The 21,564-nt window shown below is 53.4% G+C and overlaps 1 protein-coding gene across 1 annotated transcript in view; it reads left to right on the forward strand.

The window, feature by feature from the left end:
• Positions 1-21,564, forward strand: part of RIPOR3 (RIPOR family member 3) — a 74,474-nt gene that overhangs the window by 10,482 nt on the left and 42,428 nt on the right. The window lies entirely within an intron of this gene.

A 21,564-nucleotide genomic window follows, 5' to 3' on the forward strand; every position in this document is an offset into this window, starting at 1 on the left:
CAAACTCACATGAACTGTTCTTGTTTCCTGGTGGAAAAACACTCCTGACCCAGCGTAGGGGATCTTTGCTGTTGGGACGGCACCATAACGTGTGGTCTGGCCTGCATCTTGCCCCGCTCCACCCTACCCCCCGACCTAGCAGCAGCAATGACAGCAAATCCAGATCGCAGAAATCCAGGGGTGACCTTAGGGGTTGTTTGAGGGTGTCGAACGGGCCAGAAGATGCTGGTCCCGGGTGCCGGCCTCGGCTGCCGTTGGACTTGCCCCGGACGGGTCAACAAATGAATAAGCAGCGATTCACCGGCTTCACGTGGCCTTCTTCCCCTCCTAAGGACGCCAATCATTGGCTTTGGGGCCACCTCTGTCCAGTATGACCTCGTCTTAACTAACCACATCGGCAAAACTCGACTCCCAAGTAAGGTCACACTCCAGGTCTCTGGGTAGACATGAATTTCTGGGGGGACACTGCTCCTAGTAAACATTAGCTATTACTAACACGTCTCTTACCACACAGTTTGTGCAGCACATACGAGGTGCTGAGCACTTTTCTGTGCCCTTTTCATTCCTTCCCCCGTTTAGCCCGTCTCTACAACCTTGTGAAGCGAGTTCTAGGATTATCCCTGTTTGAGGCCAGAGAGATGAACTGCCTTGCTCAAGGTCACACAGCTGCTAAATAGCAAATCTGGGAGCAAACCTTTTCTTTCTGACTCCAAAGCTGGCAAGGTTCTGAGACCCTCCAACCCCATTCCAAGGGCTTCGAGTCACTGTACTCTCTCTCCCAGAATCCCAGCCATCTGAGCTATGCTGTCTCCTGGCCCACACCTCTCTCCACTCTCTCCAGACACATCTCCCACAAAGAGGCTATGAAAGGCGGGTGGGGGTGGGGGGGTTGGCTCACGTCTTCACGGCGGCAAACGTGAAGTTGCGTTCTGCCTCACATCGCTAGTGCCCGTCTCTCCTGCGGGTAGGAAGCAGGTAGGAGGCGTGCGACCCTCACGCGTGCAGGAGCGTGCCGGAGGCATCCATTTCATCCTTGACATCTGGTAACATTTTAGGAGTCCTGACTTGGGGTTACAGATTGAAAAATGGTCCATCGAGGTGTGATTTATTCGTCATCGGGACAATGCTGTTAAATGCTCACAAAGTGATTCACTCTGTCAGGTCCTCAACCCCCGACTTCTTGGGCCGGGCCGGGCCGGGCCAGGCCTGGCAAAGGCCTTTGCAGGCAGGATGAAGCTGTTTCTTTGACAGCTAGGGGAGCGCGGGGTCCTGGCAGGGCCGGAATGGGGCCTGCCAGAGACAAACGAGTACACCGCCAGATGATGTATGACAGTTTACCTTTTAACACGCCTGTGTCACGGCCACAGAAATAATTTGTTTTGGCTAATGGGAGACGGGTGCTATCAGGAGCCCCTCGAAGCCATGAGCTGGGAGCCACGAGGAAGGATTGTAATTTCCAACAACTGGGGCTTTGGGACCGGGAAATAGCCACTCTGTCAGCAGGAAGAGCCAGGAGCCTTCTCTTAGCCAGCAAGAAAGTTGGAGGCCCCTGGGCAGATCAGGGGCTATCCAAGAACAAAGCCAGCCTGCAGAACTTTGCGGGGGGGGGGGGGGGGGGAGGGCGGGGGAGGGTGTTAGCAGCTGAGAGAGTGGCTGGCAAGCCTGTAGGAGCCAGCCACATCACAGAGAGCACTGTCCCAAAGCCAGACTGCCTGGGTTCAAATCCTGCCTCTCCACTGACCAGCTAGGCCTGAGACAGCCCCTCTGTAACACGGATTATAGCAGAACCTACCTTGGGGGCTTATGGGGATTTCTGGAGCTAATGGCACAGAGCAAATTCTCCTCTGCCAATCGCTGTGATGTATAGTATGGCATCGGTAGGGAAGACGCAAAATCAGGACGAGAAGGAAGGAGCCCTGTGCCTTCTGGCTGTGGGTCAGGGCCAGGCTCCTAACTTGCTCACGCACGCTGTGCAGGAGCTTCCTGCTAGTACCTGCCCCTCACTGGGAGACCAGGGCCCATGTTGGCTGTCACCCAGCTTGGCCAGAGCCACGTGCCCAGAATCTAAGAAGTGGGGTCGGCTTGAGTGGGGAGGACCCGGGAGGAGGGATGGGTCACCACAAGCCACTACCACGGGCTGGCAACCAGTCTCCATGCCTGTGAACACCAAGGGTCTGATTCGCATCCCCAGCTCAGGAGCGAGAGCAGGACAGACAATGGCCTTGTGGCCTCTGTGCCCCTTCTGCCCAAGTGGCTCCAACCCCAGATGAGATGGGGAACAGACGTACGCATCTCTGGGCACTCAAAACTGGGGTTCAGAGGTGGGCACCATGACGGGTCCAGCTCAGGTCTGGAGGTGACATAGACCTGGGACAGGGAGGGCTGGACATGATATTTGTTAAGACTCCCAGGCCCTGTGACATGTATCCAAGTCTAAAGTCTGTTCTGACTTGGAGTCGGGCATCCGTTGCCATGGGAAGGCTAAAGCCCCTGTCACCCCCAGGACCGATGCCCAGGAGCCGTGGCCAGCTCCTGGGACTCATGCCAGCTGGCTGCGGCTCTCCCACGGGGGTCAGTTTCTAGAGCTATCAGATGCTGTGGCTTGTTTGTCTCCATGGCGCCGAGCCTGGCCAGCTTTTGGGCAACAGCAGCCCCAAGGAGAACATAATCCCCGAAGAAGGGATGGCAGAGCCCAGGGTAGGGATGGCTGGGTGGAGGGCGAAGGATGCTGGGCGCCCCGGCCACAGGCACCCCTGAGCACTGGTCCTTTCGAGCCCCAGGAGAAACCCGCTGGGACAAAGTGAGGGTGGGGGTGGGGCTTCACTTTGGTGACGGACCTTCCTGGGGGCCCAGCTGGGCACTCGGCCTTGTGGCAGCTGCCCGGGGTGGGGGTGGGGGCTCTTTACAGCTTCATTCTGTCCCACCCCTCGGGCTTCATTTCCTGATTGTGTAAACTCACTGCTCCAGCCAGGTGTCTCGTTCGTTCGTTCGTTCATTCATTCATTCATTCATTCTCTTGGTCCTTACAATGAACCTGTAAGGTGGGGGTGCAGTTACGATGCCCCTTTTCGGATCAAGGAACACACATAAGGTTAAGTAGCTGGTTCAGGGGCACAGAGCTAATGAGGGGCTGGATTAGTTATCTACCCTGCGTAACGCATGTCCCCACAGCTTAGCGGCTTAAAACAACACGCGTCTACGATCTCACAGGTTTCTGCGGGTCGGGGTGCAGGCGCGGCGGCCGGATCCTCGGCTTCAGGCTTCGTCACAGGCGCGTCGAGGTGTCGGCGGGGCTCCGGGCGTCTCAAGGTTCAGGGTCAGGATCTGCCTCCCAGTTCGCTCGGCGGTGCGGGCGGGACTCACTGCTTCTCGGGCGTGTGGCCCTCCATTCCCCGCCACGGCGTCCCCCGTCTCCAGCGCAGCGAGCCGGCCAGGCCAGGAGGGCGCGTGCGTGCGCCTGCCCGTGGGCGTGCGTGCGGGTGCAGGTGCGCATGCGCGTGGGCGTGCGGGCGCACGTGGGCGTGCTTAGGGCTGTGCACGTGTGTATGCGCCCACGTGTGCAGGGTTGAGTCCCCAATGGTGGAGGTGGCGTCGCGTCACTTTCGTCACTTTCCCTCCTTAGAGACAAGTCGGTGGGCCCGCTCGCGCTGAAGAGGAGGGCGAAGGCCAGGCGGCGGGACCCCCTCTACCCCCTTCCCCCAAGGAAGCCGAGAAAAGAGTTCCTCCTCCCCCACTCCCAGACACGGGCCACCTGTTGGTCGCCGGTCAGAGGCAGGATTGAACGGCACCCTCACTGATCGAGGGGGTGTTTATGGAACCGGTTCCGCCCCCAGGAGCGGCACCCTGGGGGACTGACGTTGAGGCTGCATCTTAGGCCACGCTATCACGTGCCTCTGCAGAAAGAAGTGTCCTTTCTTTGTATCCTGTAACTGAGCTGAGATTTCTCACAAACCCCAGTCCCGGGGCAACGAGGAAGAACGCTAGACTTAGTCTAATCTGGTCAATTGAATCTGATCCACTACTTTAGGTCTTTAGGTCATGCTCGCTCTCAGATTTCCTTCTCCATCCTCAGCCCCCCTAAGGTGGCACGGGGTCTGGAGGCCCAGGAGAGTCCCCGAGGCTCCCAGGCGGAGGTGGGGAGGCGAGGTCTCCAGCCACGTCTGTTGCCGGGGATCACTACTGGCCCTTCTGGCCCTTGAGGCTGAAGCTGGCGGCTGGAAGAACGCACGGTCTAGGCCCCGAGCCCTGCCTGGCTGACTTGTCGCTTCCCTGGCTCAGAGCCCTCGCCTCCACCGCATCTGGACCCTGCGGGGCTGCCCACGACCCTAACAAAGCGTCTCCCCCACGAAAAGGAACATCCCGAGTCCCATCCCGGCCACGGGAGGACTCGTGTAGCCAGCGAAAGTGCAACACTGGGGAAGGCTTCCCTCCTTGCAACTTGTAGCATTTTCATGATCTCCCAAATTAAACTGGCGGGCAGTGGCCTCCCCGCGACTTCCTCCTCCAGCCCCCAGAGGATCAGTGCAAAGCTCTGCCTTTGGAGCTGGCTCTACTTACATTAAACAAAGAAATATAATAAGTAAATAAATAATAAAGAAGTAGCTGATACTTAGAATCATTATATATCAGAGTCTATACTAAGCAGTAACTCATTAGATATGCCTAGCAACACTGTGAGGAAGTAGCCTGTGTCCTGTTTTATACCCTTGATCTTAGCCAAAAGGCCGAGAAGCGACGTGTCCCGTTTTATAGATGAGGAGACTGAGGCACGGAGAAGTGAAATAATTTGTTCCTGGTCACAGAGCTCTTGGATGGCGGAACTGGGATTTGAGCCCCAATAGCCCCTGTGTCCATACCCTGTGCCACCACCCTCCCATGTGCCTCCGCTCTCGCTGGGCTGAAGCTGAGAATGAAGCTGAGAGGAAGTCCTTCATCCATGCGTGTGCTCCTTCTGCGTGGGGAGCAAGCCTGGGGCCATAGGTAACGGGAGACCTCTATTCTCCTGACAGTCTGGGAAAGTACTGTGCCTTTGCTATGCTAGCTGGTACCTAAAGGACATTCAATAAATGTTTTCTCACTGCGGTGGCCTTTAAGTCTACTGTCTTGTGGCAAAATCTGTTCTGATTTGTAAGGAACTGAATATCGCCACGATCCTGCTTTTTGTCCTCTGTATGGAGGCACATCTTCCCCGGGCAGATGGATAGCTGAGGACCGAGGGGAAGGACTGTCTACCCAAAGAGGCAAAGAGGAAAGCACAGTCCCGTTTCTCAAACTGTTACCTGTTATAGAAACTATCACACACTTAAGTCGTCAGACTTGTGGCAAATATGCCGAAGGAGAAGCATTCAGAGCAGTGAGTGACAATTGTCTTAGTCTGTTGGGGTGCCGTGTAACAAAGTACCATGGAGACGGTGGTCAGAGCTTCTGTCACATCTCAGTCCCTGTCTGTAGACTCCGGGACCTCAGATGCCTCCTGGGGAACAAAGATCAATCCCTCGCTTTTGAAAGAATGGGGCAGATAGATCTCCAAGGGTGACCGGGCGGAAAATGGAGAGTCTCAAACCGGGGTGGCCGAATGCTGCGGAAGTTGCTTGCCATCAGTCTCCGTCTCTCTGTGTCTCTCTCTCCCCTCCATCCTTCTTCATTTCTGCCCTAAGCCAATCTTGTTCCTGGTCACAGAGCTCTCATGTGGCAGAGCTGGGATTTGAACCCAGCGGAACCCACAGGAAGATGTGCATCCACACAGAGGAACAAAAATCGTGAGAATGCCACGACTACTAATACAAGTGCTCCCGTTGACACTGACTATGTCAGGCTGTGCAAGCGTTAGAATGTTGAATTCTCCGAAACAGCCCTCCATAGCGGGTGGTATTATCATCCCCGTTGTGCAGAAAGTTGAGGCTCAGAGAGGTTAAGCAACTTGTCCATGATGACACAGCAAGAATGTGACAGACTAGGTTTTGTCCCCGGATCTGTTCGGTACCAAAGCCTTTGCTATGTTCCCACCGCCGAGGTTCCTGAATGAGGAGGCGGGAAGGGAAGGGAAGAATTTGCCCCAGGAAAAAACTTCAAGAGCCAGACTCCGGAAATGCCCAGAGCTGTTAGTTCCCATGCCAAGGTCCCTGCCTTCCTCTCACTGTGGAGGGGCCCGGCCAGGAGGCTGAGCTGTGGTGAGGCTATGTTAAAACTTACAGCAAGGGGGCGCCTGGGTGGCGCAGTCGGTTAAGCGTCCGACTTCAGCCAGGTCACGATCTCGCGGTCCGGGAGTTCGAGCCCCGCGTCGGGCTCTGGGCTGATGGCTCAGAGCCTGGAGCCTGTTTCCGATTCTGTGTCTCCCTCTCTCTCTGCCCCTCCCCCGTTCATGCTCTGTCTCTCTCTGTCCCAAAGATAAATAAACGTTGAAAAAAAAAATAAAAAAAAAAAAAAAAAAAAAAAAAAAACTTACAGCAGGAGCCCAATTCTGAAATGTTCTAGGACAGGCAGGGAAGTTTCCTTTGGGGACAAGGTGGAGAGGTTCCAGTCCATTTAACTGGAGGAGACGGGTGGGGGTGGAGGGATGTTAATGTTGCTGGTTGCTGGTTAATGTTCTTTCCCAAGGGTATTTATGATTTATGCCAATGTGTTTAAACAAAATTCAACCAAGCTGGATTCCGTGCCCTAAAAAACTAAGGAAAAAGCATTCACGAAAACTACATTTTGAGGCGAATAAAAAGATATTCCAGACAACTCGCCCCCTTTTCGGCTCTACTTGTCCAAAGCTGAGGCTATCTTATCACAAAGACCCCTCAGCAGGTGTCTCCCAGTCTTCTGCATTTGAAGAAGCTGGTGTCCTTTCTCGGCATTCTAGGCCTCCTGTTTGGGTGGCTCAGACGAAAACAAAAGCAAAGCCCCAGACGTCCTCACTCTCATACCAGCGAAACCCTTTTTTGGTCCTCATTTTGGGAAAAGGAAAGAATCTGTGCATTAGGACCCTTTGAGTTACAAACGACAAAGCCCCGATTCGTACTGCGGAAGCAAAAAAGAGAATGCGTTAGCTCATGTAACTTAAAAATCTAGAATTAGGTTTATATCAGGTGTTGCTGGATCGGGTGGGAGTAGGGGGTCGTGGGGCTGATTTTCAGTGACCCGGCTCAGTGGAAATTTCCTTGGTGGAATCCATCATCGTGGCTCCAAGGAAGTGGCGATCTGGACGGGCCTCGGTGACGGGCACTGAGAAGTGTGGTGCTGTTAGGAGAAAGGCCACATCAGCGGAGAGCTCTCCTGAAGTTTTGCGTGATCCAATGAGATCTTAAGACTCTGAACCATTTCGGGCTTTGAGGAACCTTACAGAGCCCCTAGCTTGGGGTGCCGACTACGTGGCACCAAATACACCCTCCTTTCCGTCCTTTGGGTCTTGGAAGACGTTGCTAATCGACCAGCACTCAGTGAGCCCAAACACAGCCTCAGAATCCACCCCGAGGCTCCACCAGAAGCAACCTGTCTCCTCCGCCAGTGGGTGTTGAGGGGGTGTTTATGGAGCGCCTCCCACCGTTCAATTTCTCTAACGCGAGCCGAGACTTACCTGCAGTTTCTGTTCTCGGCCGATGGAGATAAGGAAACGGAAGCGCTGAGGGTTGGCCAGTGTCATGTAGGAACTCAGTGACTGGACCTCCCGACCCTTGGGCAGCCTCCTTTCCTGTGGCGTTCTCCTGATTCTAGCACAGAGAGGAGGCCCGTCCCTGGGTGGAGATTTCCACTCTCGACCGCCGCTGCACAAGGCAAACAAAGAGACTCGAGGTCAGAGGAAAGCCAGAGAGCTGAGCCGCTGGCCTCTCTTGCCGAGTGCTGTCTGGAGACGAGCACAGCACAGGGAGTAGCCGGGCAGGGCGAGTCCCGGGGAACCCACGGGTCAAACCACTTGTCCGTCGCAGACGTCTCGCCGGGCTTTGGGATGCCCTGCCTTCAGTGCCATAAAACCGGGTAACGTGCTCCACGAGGCTCACATTCTCAACCGGGGGTGATGCTGAAGGTGTCTTCCTTTCTGGGGGTGGGGGCGGGGCGGTCTTGGAGGGGAGGACGAGTGGCTGGCAGCCAGTCTAGGGAAGCCAGAGGAAGCAGAGAGAAAGTCTTGACGTAGCCAGTTTTCTTCCCCGCTCGGCCGCGCCCAATCAGAGGAAGAAAATAGGTGCCCCAAACCGGCCGATTCTTTGCAGGAAGGTAACGGGTGTCCTGACCCCAAAGAGCCTGTTGTGAGATATGTGATGCACAAACTCAATTAGCAATTTTAGCGGAGCTTCGTATGCTGTCTTAATTGAAATGCACAAGGCGGGGGCGCCTGGGTGGCTCAGTCGGTCGAGCGTCCGACTTCGGCTCAGGTCACGATCTCACGGTCCGTGAGTTCCAGCCCCGCCTCGGGCTCTGTGCTGATGGCTCAGAGCCTGGAGCCTGTTTCAGATTCTGTGCCTCCCTCTCTCTCTCTGACCCTCCCCCATTCATGCTCTCTCTCTGTCTCAAAAATAAATAAACGTTAAAAAAAATTAAAAAAAAAAAAAAAAGAAACGCACAGGCGACCTTAGGAAGCAGAGGGGGTTATTCCCCAGGAACAGACGCTGAACCGGACGCTTGGAGAGAGGGACCAGAGCTTCCGTGGCCACAGTTGAGTAAGGGCTTGAGGTCGGGTCCGCCTGACCCTGGTTCTGACGGAGCTGCACTCCACGGGCCGTGAAAAGGAACAGAACGGAGAGTGGGAGTCATTTGAGAACCACCAAGCGCGTCGCTCCCGGCGGCGGCTTCGTGCAAGGTGCTGGGTGGGAATCGAGACGCACGTGGGATTCCTGCCCTCGGATCATTCCCAGAGAGGACAGGGTGTGCACTTGGGACAATGTCACGCCGGAGGCTGCGTGGCATACATCAATGCCTGTCATGGCTCCCTCGGTTGAGCCCCCGGCCCGCAGACAGGTGGAAACTTCTGGTCTACAACAAGCACCCCCCCCCCCCCCAAGGTCCAGGTGAGAAAACTGAGGCTCAGCAAGAACGGATTTCCCCCAAGTCACACAGCCGGTGAGCTGCGGGGCCAGGACTCAAATCCATCCCGGATTCCCGTGCAGCTGACTCCTCCGGGAGCCGGCGGGAAGCGCTAGGAACCGGATGGTGGAGGCGGTGGGGCATCTGAGAGGAGGGTCCTGGGTGGACCCCCTGGACGGAGAACCACCCGAGGGGGCTGTGCCCGGAGGCCTCCGACGGTTCCCGCAGGTGTAGGACCACCGCGATTACGGCGGCACCTGTGACGTCCACTCCCCGGGCTTAGACCCAGGTCCAGCGTCTGGCCCTTGAGAAGCGCCCAGTTTCACAGATGTGGCCAATTATTATTGCTTATTTCCTCTTGGAGACCTACTTTTAATTTCTCTGGCTTTTCCCTTCTTCAGGGGGTCTGGTCCTCATCAAGACAGCCCTGTCTGACGACAAAAGCAGAGGCTTCCAGGTAGGCTGGACGCACCCACGCCTCCGGTGGGTCTGGCAGAGGCTGGAAGGAGAGTCGGGTTTGTGGCCGATCCTTTTCCTCATCAGCAGTCAGCTCCCTGGAGCCCCTGAGAGAGGCTCTGGAGGGGCTGCTGATGGCGGAACCAGCTGGAAGGGAAGTGCGAGGGCAGATGTGGCCGCAGCGAAAGCCCGCGGTCGCCAAGCTTCACTGCAGTGAGTTGGAAAAGGTGCCCCACTTGGAGCCATGAGACCCAGGCCCAGGTTCCGGGGCGACCACTCACTGCTAAGCCCTTTTGCCTGGGTGAGACTCAGTTTATCCCCAGTAGTGCCTTGCGCCCGAGGCACTGCCTGTCCAGTGGATGTTACTTGTCCCTGTTGTTGGCTAACCTCACTGCGGACAACAGCTGTGCTGTGGGGGCCCAAGGGAAACGGAAGATGTATTTCTGCCCCAGCCCCAGCCTGGCCCTTCTCTCTCAGGCCCCGGAACTGCCCTTAGCCTCAGGAGTTCCTGGCTTCACCCTTTGTCCAGGACCTTCGGAGAGATTCTGATAACAGCAGTTCGGAGGCTGAGAAGTTCGGGGACAGCATGTCCCTGCAACAAAGTCCTAACCTTCTTCTCCCTCCTCCAAGTGCTTCAGACCAGAAGAGGGGAACTTGTTACTTGGGACACGCAGGGACACTGCTTGGAATCCTAAACTCTGCCAAAGCCTTTCCGCCTGCTTTGGTGTGGTTCCGTGTCATACGTCTACTCTAACAATTTCAGGTAAAAATGGGACACAGGGGAAAGTTATAGAGATGTTCCTTTTGGTCATAAAAGAAAAACAAAAGGAAAAACCCCAGACAACCTAACAAGAGTAATTTGAAGAAAGATTTTGTCGGCTTGTGTAATGGCAAAGTCAGTGGTAGGGTGGGTTTCAGATAAAGTTTGATCCAGCCACTCAATACTTACACTGGGATCCAGAGTGCCCCAGCACCAACCCCTTTTCTATATACATCTGTGTGCATATGCCCCCCAGAATGGTTACCCCGACCCCCAATATCCATGACCTTTCAGCTCAAGTGTCGAGTGTCCGAGGCGTGTTCAGATATCGGTGGCCGGACCACAAGGGTCACACGTCTGTTCTACTTCAGTAGAGGCAAGATGTCTGAGAAGCCATCCCAATACCTCCTGGAGAAGTGGGGGCTCAGCCCCGGCCATGCCCCCCCTTGACCGGAGACTATCCGAAGAGTCTTGTTTTGTTCTTAATAACTTCAGGAAAATTTTAAGTTTGGTTCTGGTTAGAATTTTCTTGTCTAGCTATTTCCTGAGGCTCTGTTTCTTGTTCATTTAGGAGGAGAAATGCAGACTTGGGCTCTGCTATGTGTCTGCACTGCCAGTGGGTCCAGGGTCACCCAAATGGCTGCTGACAGGTGGGGGGGGGGGTGGCTTTTCCAAACAAATCTGCATTATTTTATTACTTTCATACCAGGAAGGAGGTTTGATCTTCCGCACCTGCACTTGCGTCATCGATTAGGCTGGAAGAACTTGTTTGGCCAAATTTAGAACCCACAAGAAGGTCAGAGGATAAATTTAGAACTGAACTCTGAACTTTGAGGGCCAGTCTGGCACTGCTAATTCTGCCTGCCCCCTTGAGTTGGGTTGCTTTTCCCTCTGACTCCTGTGTCCACAGAGTGCTTGTGGCATCGCAGGCTTGAAGAGTAAGACCTGGGATCTAGGCCTGTCTCTACTTCTCAGAAGCTGTGGGACTCTGGGAAAAGTGTTCAACCTCTCTGAGCCTCAGTTTCATTATCTTGTAAAGAATGAGGGTGGCAGTGGGTAATAAAAACATCTACCTTGGGGCGCCTGGGTGGCTCCGTCGGTCGAGTGTCCGACTTCGGCTCAGGTCATGATCTCGCGGTCCGTGGGTTTGAGCCCCGCGTCGGGCTCTGTGCTGACAGCTCGGAGCCTGGAGCCTGCTTCGGGTTCTGTGTTCCCCTCTCTCTCTGCCCCTCCCCCATTCATGCTCTGTCTCTCTCTGTCTCAAAAATAAATAAAGGTTAAAAAGAAATTTTTAAAAAAATCTACCTTACAAAATGCTAGGAAGATTAAGATTTTTTGTTGTGGTGGTGGTGAGATATACATAACATAAAATGTACCACATTACCCATTTTTATAATTTTTTAAAAAGTTTATTAATTTTTGAGAGAGAGAGAGAGAGAGACAGAGAGAGTGCAAGTGGTGGAGGGTCAGAGAGAAGGAGACACAGAATCTGAAACAGGCTCCAGGCTCCGAGCTGTCAGCCCAGAGCCTGACGCGGGGCTCGAACCCACAGACTGCGAGATCATGACCTGAGCCGAAGTCGGACGCTCGACCGACGGAGCCACCCAGGCGCCCTTATAATTTTTTTTTTAATGTTTCACATACCCATTTTAGGTGTGCAGCTCTGTGGCGTTAGGAACATTCACGTTGCTGAACAACAATCACCACCATCCGCTCCAGAACTTTTTCATCTTCCTCAGCTGAAACTCTGTCCCCATTAAATGCTAACTCCTCAATCCCCCTTCCCCAGGCCCACCCTACTTTCTGTCTCCGTGACTTTGCTCTCAGGACGTCATCTAGGAGGAATCGTACAATAATCGCTCTTTTATGACCGGCTTACTTCATTTTGCACAATGTCCCCAAGGTTCGTTCACGTTGTAGCCTTCCCTGTAGAATTCCCCTCCTTTTTAAGGCGGAACAGTATTCCGTTGTGTGGCTAGGCTGCATTTTATTTATCTATTCATCCGGTGATGGACACTTGGGTCGCTTCCACCTTTCGGCCATTGTGACTAATGTTGCTGTGAACACGGGTGTGCAGATATCTGTTCAAGTCTGGGTACAAACCAGAAGTGTGATTAAAATATTGCCTGCAGAGCCCTTAGCGCGTGCTTGGCATATAGTAAACATTCAGCCCTGTAGCTGATAAAACTAGCGTTAGGAAAATAGTGGGGGAAGTGTTTTGAAATGCAAATTAAAGAATGAAATGTCAAGTGAGCAACAGCTAAAAAGTAATATTCCTCCGTGCAGTTGGGGTCTAGTGGGATGTGTAATGCCGTACAAAAATTATATATCTTCCTCCCGTAAAATCGGTACCATTTATGGAGCACCTACTATGTGCTGGAAACTCTGCTAAGCTCTGTATACATTTCCTCTCATCTCCTCCTCCCACCCAAAGGGGCGGGCCTATTACTCCATCTGACAGATGAGGAAACAGAGGTTCCAAGTGGTAACATGACTCTCTGGGTCACGTGGCCAGCAAGGGGCAGAGCTGGGATTCAAACCCCAGCCCTCGGCTCCAAGAGTAGGAAAGCACTGGAAAAAAGTGCGCAGTAAAGGCTGATCGGCCCCGGGGAGGGATGGGAGTGCTTACTTTTCTCCTCACATTGGTGTGTATTTTTGCCCCAAACCAGGGGGGAGAAAAAGCGTGTATTAAATTGGACACACGCACGCACGCACGCACGCACACAGCCCAACACAGGAGAAGAGACAAAGCCAGCAGTAGCCAAAACTCTGCTCGATCGATGCAGACTGTTAGAGGCGCAGCTTTCCAAAAAGCAGAGCTCAGTGAAATAAATATTTTTCCTGTGAGAAGAGGCTTAAGTTGGCGATCGTAACAACCCCCCGATTCATTCCAGATCCGCTCAGAGTGGCTGGCGTCAGGATGCCCATCTTGATGTACTTAGCATCACTTAGTAACTGCAGCGTGCCTGCGTGTCTGGCTGGTTTCTCCCAGGCAGCAGTGTGCCAGGGTGGCTGGGCAGGGGGGCAAGAAGGAGTTTGTCTCTGGAGAATGCTCTCCCCACTCCTCCCGAGCTCCCACAGCTCCTTGGGGTCCCTAACTTTCCTTCCCTGGTAAAGCAGCACTATTTGATCTAAAGTGGAGGGCCTGAGAATTCAGCCTCTTTTCTTGGCAAAGGCTCCGTTCTTTCGGTCCTTGGAGACAGTCTGTGGGAGGAATTTAGAATCAGGGACTTTGAAAACACATACACGTGAAGAAGCCTGGGTTATCTCAAAAGCTGGGAGCTTTACAACCCAGACAAAAATTCATTGATTGACGGAGTGATTCATTCACTCAGTTGCATGCTCAACAATGCTTTATCGGGCTACCTCCCAAGGGTTAAGATTTGGTACAAACTTAGTGTAAGACAGTACAAAGCTTCTGGAGGTACAAGGTTCATTCATTCATTCATCCATGCACTAACCGATTCGTTCAGCGGGTATTTACTGAATGCCTCCTAGGTTCCAGGTCCTTTCCTGGTAGTGCTGGTCCATTAAGAGCGTGCACTCTAGGTGGGGTGACAGAAGGCAAGGAAAATACAGTGAGTAGGATATCTGCTGGTGTTCAGTGCTAAAGAGAAAAATAAAGGAGTGATGGGAAATTGGGAAATGGGAGGGCAGGGCTGGTCCCACTTAGATGAGGGGCTGGGAGAGGCCTCACTGGGAGGTGATATTTAAGTCCCAAGCTGCAGGAGAGGAGGGAAGATGATTCAGGAGGGGCCCGTATCACATAACAGTGACTCACAGATCACGTGAGTCCCCTTTCAATTATCTTTCAGTCCCGATTAGGCCAAAGAGAAAGTCTTTTTGTTGTTTGTACGTCCTTCGTGCCTCCCTAAGACCTACTAATCTCCCCACTTTGAAAGAACAGGCTTAGCAGGTAACGTGCCTACCTGCACTTGAACATGGCCCTGGGTTCGGTGTGAATATTTCCCACTTCCTGTTTACGTTTTTGTTGATGGCGAATGATGCAGGCTCTTCTTTTACAGTTGTGATTCAATTGTCCTTCCAAAACAGCCTTCGTTTTTGAAAAGCGAGCTGATTTTTTAAAAAGTATTCAGGGGCACCTGGGGGGCCCAGTCGGTTAAGCGTCTGACTTCGCCTCAGGTCGGCTCAGGTCATGATCTTGTAGTTCATGGGTTCGAGCCCCGCATCGGGCTACCTGCTGTCAGCACAGAGCCTGTTTGGGATCCCTTGTCCACCCCCACCCCCCTGACCGCCCCTCCCCTGCTCTCTCTCTCTCGCTCTCTCTCTCTCTCAAAACTAAATACACTTGAAATAAATAAATAAGTAGAAATAAATAAATAAGTACCACAGGTGGTACTGCTGTGTGGGGAAATCGTAACGGCGGTAAATGCATGAAATCTGGGACACGCTAAGCAAGACGTAACCCTTCTCCTCGCGCTGCTTGGAGCCTGGCTCGGGAAATGAAATCCTTTGAGTGGGATTCAGTCTGCCGAAGGGACTCTCCCTGAGGGCCTCTGGAAGAGGATGGAGCTTCCCGTGGCCAGGGTGGATCGGGGAAGGGGGCTCAGAAAAGGTGCTGCTGGGGGCCTGCTTCGAGGCGAGGGCCAGCAGGGCATTGCAGGAAACAGCAGGAGTACCGTAAGCCAAGGTCCAAGGTCGAGGGGGTGGAAGGATGAAGAAAACCAGCCAGGCAGCATGCGGATAAGGGAGCAGAGTTGCTTGAGGAGGCAGACTCTCCGGAAACCGCCCCAAACTTACGCTAGCCCAGTGACTAATCCTAACACGAATGCTAAAACGTCTCTTTACGGAGCACTGCTTTCTTGCGTTGTCTTACGCAATCTCAGCAGACCCGCGACGGAGTGCTGTTGCTGTGGCCCCATTCTACAGATGGGGAACTTGGGGGCACAGGCCAAGTCACCTGCCCAAGGCCGCGCGGCCAGCAATGACCTGGCGAGACTTTTTTAAGCCCATTTTTAAAAATCGAACTAGAACTCACGTACCATGAAGTTCACACTTGCAAAGTGTGCTGCCCCCGCGAAAAAACCCCATCCCCATTAGCAGCCGCCACCCCCTCCCATCCCTCTCTGCTCTCTATGTTCCGTCTCTATGGATTTTTGCCTGTTCTGGACATTCCATAGAAATGGAATCATATATTATGTGGCCTTCTGTGTCTGGCTTCTTTCATTCAGTGTAATGTTTTCAAGATTCATCCACAGGGCGACATATATGGCTGCCTCATTTCTTTGTACGGCTGGACATTAGCCTGTTGTACGGATATACCACGTTTTGTTATCCACTCGTCGGCTGAGGAACGTTTGGGTAGTTTTGGCTCCTGGGCCATCAAGAGTAAAGCTGCTTTGAACATTCGCGTGCAGGCCTTGCGTGGACATATGTTTTCGTTTCGCTCGGGTGCACGTCGAGGAGTGGAATTGCTCAGCTCGGTCTTGCAACTCGGTGCTTAACCACTTGAGGGACAGCCAAGCTGTCTTCCAAAGTGGCCGCACGTCTTACGTCCCCGCCAGCGGCGTCCGAGGGGCCGACCTCTCCACGTCCTCGCTGGCGCCTGTTGTCCGTTGCTTAGGTTATGGCCATCCTCGTGGGGGCGGAATGGCATCTCACTGCGGATTCGATTTGCTGGGGAAAAAGCCAAGTGGCGTGTACTTAGAAACTTACAGCGTCCACTGCTGGTGCTGCCCAGCCGGGTCCAAGGGAACAGAGAGGCAGGTGCACTGATTGAGTCTGGACGTGAGGGTCGGTGGCCAGGGTTGGGGACTGCTCGGAGGACCGGGCCACAGGAGCAGTTGGAGGGGTTGCGGGGTTCAGAGCCTAGGAGAATCTGGGGGTGCGGTGGGGTTGGTGAGGGCACGTTGCCAGCAACAGAACTGGGAGACTGGACCTTCCTGTCTCCCTGGGTCCCGGATCAGCCTCTTTTCAAGGAAGGAGGCTTGGCCCCAGGCTTCCTTTACCCAGAATGAGACAGGAGCTGAGTGGCAGATTTCCTCCTCGGAAAAGCCAGCGCAGAGGGCGTCTCGAGGAGGGAACTGCACCAGGGCTCTCTGTGCCCCCCGAGGATGTCATGCGGTACCACCTACTGTCTCCAAAGTTGTGGCTTTCCGGGTCCTGATTCCCCAGGGGAATCCTGTAACTCCCAGGACACTGGGTCAGGGCTCATTCCCATGTCCTTGGTGTAGGGGACAGGACTCTGGAGACCACAGGTGCGCTGTCGTTAGCTCTCAGCTCATTTCTAATCATTCACACGTTCAGTGCTCGTGTTTCTCGAGCATTTCCTACGTGCCCTTATGACGTACCCTGCTCCGAAGCTTCATGCACATGTAATTTCCATCCCCGTTTTACAGATGAGGAAACAGAGGTTCTGGGAGGCGAGGGAGATAGTGTGGCCAAAATCACACAGCCGGTGAACGGTATGGTCAGGATTTGAGCCTCGTCTCCAACCACTAGGCGCACGGCGAGCCCTCCATTTTAAGGCTTCCCTCGGCAGAGTTTGTTGGTCTCCTACCGCCGTGGAACGGGCTGCCACAAACCCAGCAGTTTAACCCAATCCCCGTTTAGGAGCTCCCGGTTCCGGAGGGCAGAAGTTGGTGGGGCTCGGGTCTCTGCGGAGGGCATTGCAAAGCTGGATTCAAGATACCAGTCAGGCTGGGTTCTTGTCCGGAGGGGTCTGGGGACGAATCCGCTTCAAGATCACTCTTGTGGGCGTTACTTGGCCCCATGTAGCTACAGGACTGAGGTCCCCGCTTCCTTATTCGCTGCCAGCCGGGGCCACCTTCAGCTTCTAGAGGCCCTCAGGATTCCTTGCCCCACGGCCCCCCGTCTTCAAAGCCAGCGATGCAGACTCTCCCTCACACTGAATCCCTCCCCTACTTTAAACATCTTTCGGCTAGAAGAGCCAGTCCTGTTTAAGGGCTCACCTGATAAGGTCAGGCCCACCCAGGATAGCCTCCCTTTCGCCATAGAAGGTAACACAAGAGCCCATTATATTTACAGGGTCCATCCACACTCAAACGAGAAAGGATTATGCAAGGTCAGAGGTCACTGCGGGCCATCTTAATATTCTGCCTGCCGCAGAAGATCTTAGGTTCTAATAATGATGATCACAATAGCTACAGTTATACCGATACATCTTTTCATTTGTTAGCGCTTCATGGCTCTCAGACCGATTCTACATCTGTAATCCCGTTGGAGCCCAACAGCAATGCTGTGGGGTCTGTGCTTTATCCCCATTTTACCCACCAGAGAGAGGAGAACGCCTACCTAGCCCAGCAAGGGCTGACGTCCAGATTTCTGACCCCTAGCCCGGGGCTCTTGGCGACCATAGTACCCCTGCCTCCCATTAGAACCCTCAGACCTCTTTGCTGTCCCTGGAAGGGACGAAGCATCATTTCCAGGCAGCCCAGCCTACAGGGAGTACTTCCTTGTAAACTCGCCACATTGGGTCATCGAAACTCCAGCTTTTACAGGAATTGCCACTGGGCTGGGCAAACCTCACCTCATTTAGCAGGAAGAAACCAATAAAGCCAGAGGGGCGCAGAATCAAAACAGCATGTGTGCAGGAAGGGCCCAGCCTGGCAGGGGCCCAGCCTCCCCGCGGGGGAGGCGGTTTGGCCGAGGCTGTGAGGCGCTGGCCAAAAGCGAGGGGCCACGCACTCCAGGGGACAACGTGTCAGGTAACAGTCACCACTGCCCTGTGTCAGCGGGCGCCAGGCATTCGGATCCCTCAAGCGTCAGCCCCCAGAGGCCCACATCTTCTAGACTTCCTGTGGGGTACCCCCTTTTATATTTAAACCAAGGCCCGAGACCCCAGTGAGAAACCCAGGACCCTGGCCCCTACCCTCTCCCTCACTGCCCCCAAGGATTCTTGAGGGTCTTAACATTTCTTCTAGGTACCTTTGTGCTGACATGTTAATTTTTAAAAATCCTCCACTCTTCCAAAATTGCTGTCTTTCCCCCCTTTATCCCATGTTGGACGCTGCTCCAATTCTTTCGTTTTTCCTAAACTATTGCTGACACAAGCCTGCTGGGAGAGCGGACTCTAGAGACAGCTGCTGGGAGCCCGTGAAAAGAATCTGGTGAATTTGAGCCGAGGGGGTCTCCCAGAAGGTCACCGGGGGTGCGCACAGGCCTGGAATACAGTAAACGGGCAAAAACTAAGTCCTCACGGGGCCTGGATGGCTTAGTCCGTGGAGCCTCTGACTTCAGCTCAGGTCATGATCTCGTGGTTCATGAGTTCGAGCCCCACATCAGGCTCGCTGTCGTCAGCGTGTCAGTGCAGAGCCCGCTTCAGATCCTCTGTCGCCCTCTCTCTGCCCCTCCCCCACTTGCGCTCTCCCCTCCCATAAATAAATAAACAAGCAACTAAGTCCTCAGAAGGAAAAAGGGGTGCCTGCCATCAGGAGGAGAGAAAGTCTACAGAATTCGGGGTAATGGGAAGCCAGGGGGAGCACACTTGGAAGTAAATTTCAGAATCCCCATCCCAAAATTTCATTGCCTGGAGAATTTCATGTCTCATTCCCTCCCATCCCCCAAAGCCCTCCCCTTCTCCAGCTGTCAGTCACCAACAAGCACATTTCTGTGTTTTCTCATACTGAACTAGTGTTTTTTCTCCCACCCACCAATGCTCGGGGCCCACCTTGACACATCTAGAATCCCCTTAGCCTGCTGCATTAAACAAAGTGTTTTCTACCCGTTATGGTTGAAGTGTGTCCCCCCCCCCCACCCCAAGAGATCTGCTGAAGTCTTATCCCCTTGTACTGATGCATGTAACTTTCTTTGGAAATAGGGTCTTTGCAGCTGTAATCAAGTTAAGATGAGGTCACTAGGGTGGGCCCCAGTCCAGTGACCGTGTACTTAGAACAAGAGGGAAATGCCTTGTGAAGGCAGAGACCCCTGGGAGGAGGTCACGTGACCCAAGAGGCAGAGACTGGAGAGGTGTGGCTAGAAGCCAAGAAGGCCCAAGGACAGATGACCACCAGCAACAGCTGGGAGAGGCAAGGAAGGACCCTTTCCTAGAGACTTTAGAGGGGACAGGGCCCTGCCGACACCTTGATTTTGGACTTCTAGCTTCCAGAAGAGACCATACATTTCTGTTGTTTTAAGCTACCTGCTTTATGGTCCTTTGTTACAGCAGCCACAGAAAACTAATACACTTCCTCAGGTCTCTAACCTTGTCTGCTGCACAAAGCAGTAGACAAAGCTATAAATCAGGGCACCTGGGTGGCTCAGTCAATTAGGCCTCTGACTATTGATTTAGGCTCAGGGCATGACCTTGCAGTTCGTGAGTTTGAGCCCTGAACTGACAGCACAGAGCCTGCTTGGGATTCTCTCTCTCTCTCTCTCTCTCTCTCTGCCCCTGCCCATCCCCTCTCAAAATAAATAAATAAATAAATAAATAAACTTTAAAAAAAGCTATAAGTTATAGTTTGGTTTTTCCTTTTAATAAAGAGAAAACTGTAAAAGGAGTAATGTAAGGTAATGTTGATGATTTTATAGATGAGGAAACCAAGGCTCAGAGGTTAAGTGACTTGTCTAAGTCGCAGAGCCAGAAAGAGGCAAAGTCTGAACTTGAACTTGTTTTTTTTGGACCTCAAGACTTATAATCATCACCCTCCCTGTGGATCTGTGGATGTGTATCTCCTGGGTTATTGCAGGGTCCCCAACTCCTAGTCCCCAGATATCACCCTTCTTTATTACACGAGCTCAAAATTTAGGACTATCCTTGTCCTTATGGGAAGCACCTGTTCCAGCTACATCTTCTGTAACATGAGCCCTCTTTCCCTGGTGATTTTCATTACAAAATCGGAGATGCGTTCCCACCAAACTCATCTCCCAGTAGGCCAAATAGGAATGTTTGGCAAAGAAGGAATTAATTGATAAACAGCTTGTAGTACACAAACTCCAGAGTCTGCCTGGAGGGTTTTGCAACACTTTTGGAAACTCCAGGATTACAATTCCAGCACAAACTGTTTATTTCAGGCTGTTAAGCCACATACATATCCTGTATGCCTGAGAATCCACTGGCTTCTCTGTGAACATAGGGAACGGAGCCCCTCTCTTCCTTTTCCGTGGGCATTTTTAGTGGCTGGTAGAGCAGGGCTGCAATACCTGGGGAGACCAGTAGGGGTCTTTTTCCAACAGGAAATGGATTTAAGGCTGAAGATTCTTGAAACTGAAGGCTTTGGGTTCTAGAAAATAAGCCTGTTCCTTTGGGAGGAAATCCACTCTCCTTACACTGTGGGTTAACCACCTGGCATAAAGTCACTCAGTCCTGAGAACGGGGCAAGAAAAGTTGTGAAAACATCTGACTTTTCCTGCCTCCCTGTCCCAGGGTGGCACTGAGCTGGGGTCAGGGGGCCTGGGACAGCCTGTCTCTGCAGTTGGTACCAGGGGGAAAAGGAAAGTGCACATGGCACTGTCGAAAGAAAAACCAAAACGGCAGGCTGGCTTGCTTTGTCTCTTGTAAACTGTTTACCTTGGGATGACCAGATGGCTCATCTCTTGTTGAACCCTTGACCATTTCCGGTGCTGTTAACAGCCTCCATCAGCAAACAGTCCCCGTCCACTAGCCCACGTGCTTGCACAGGAGTCCCGGGACCTGCTGGCGGGGGAGCTCGGGCATCCAGGAGGCTGACTCTGCACCGCTGGGCCATGCATCTCAGCCAGACGCAGGGACTGGGGTTACAGGCAACCGTGGGGTATAGAAGGCGTGCGAACAACCGCAGTGAGTGGGCTTGAAATGTTCATACTCACCGGGCTCCTGAGTTACAGCCCCTCACCCACCCAGGGTCCTCCCGTGTGGTCCCTGTGCAGCCTAGCTCCTCACCTGTCACCACTTAAGTGCTCAAAATGTGTTTGAATGCCAGTATTTCCCCCCTGCCCATCCCGCCCCGGCTGTGTGAGTTTGGCAAAACCCTTTGCCCCCTCTGAGCCGCAGCACTGCAAGTTGTAAACGGGGTGGGGGGATGACAACTCGTCCCGCCTGCCCTCCAGGCTGGGTGGGAATGGGTGGAAATAGGAGGGATGGTGAGTGTCAAGGCTTTGAAAGTCCTCCCCCACCCCACCCCCAACCCACCCCCTGCCTTTTCTAGGACAAGCCCCAGTTGTGATTAATTTTTTAGGGCACGAAAGGGGCACAACAGGTGCTCTTGTCTTCCTGGGCAGTGCGTAGGGAGCTCCTGACCATCCCGATCTGGGTTCCATCCTTAGGCACTGCTGAACGAGGCCTCTCTGCAGGCGGGTGCCTCTTCAGAGCTTTGTGGGCGCAGTTCCGGGGGTGAGATTTTAGTTAGATGTATCCAGAAGCTGCAAGCCTGGGGAAGGGTGTAAGA

This window comes from Lynx canadensis, chromosome A3 (genome assembly GCF_007474595.2).
Source record: "Lynx canadensis isolate LIC74 chromosome A3, mLynCan4.pri.v2, whole genome shotgun sequence".
Taxonomy (NCBI): domain Eukaryota; kingdom Metazoa; phylum Chordata; class Mammalia; order Carnivora; family Felidae; genus Lynx; species Lynx canadensis.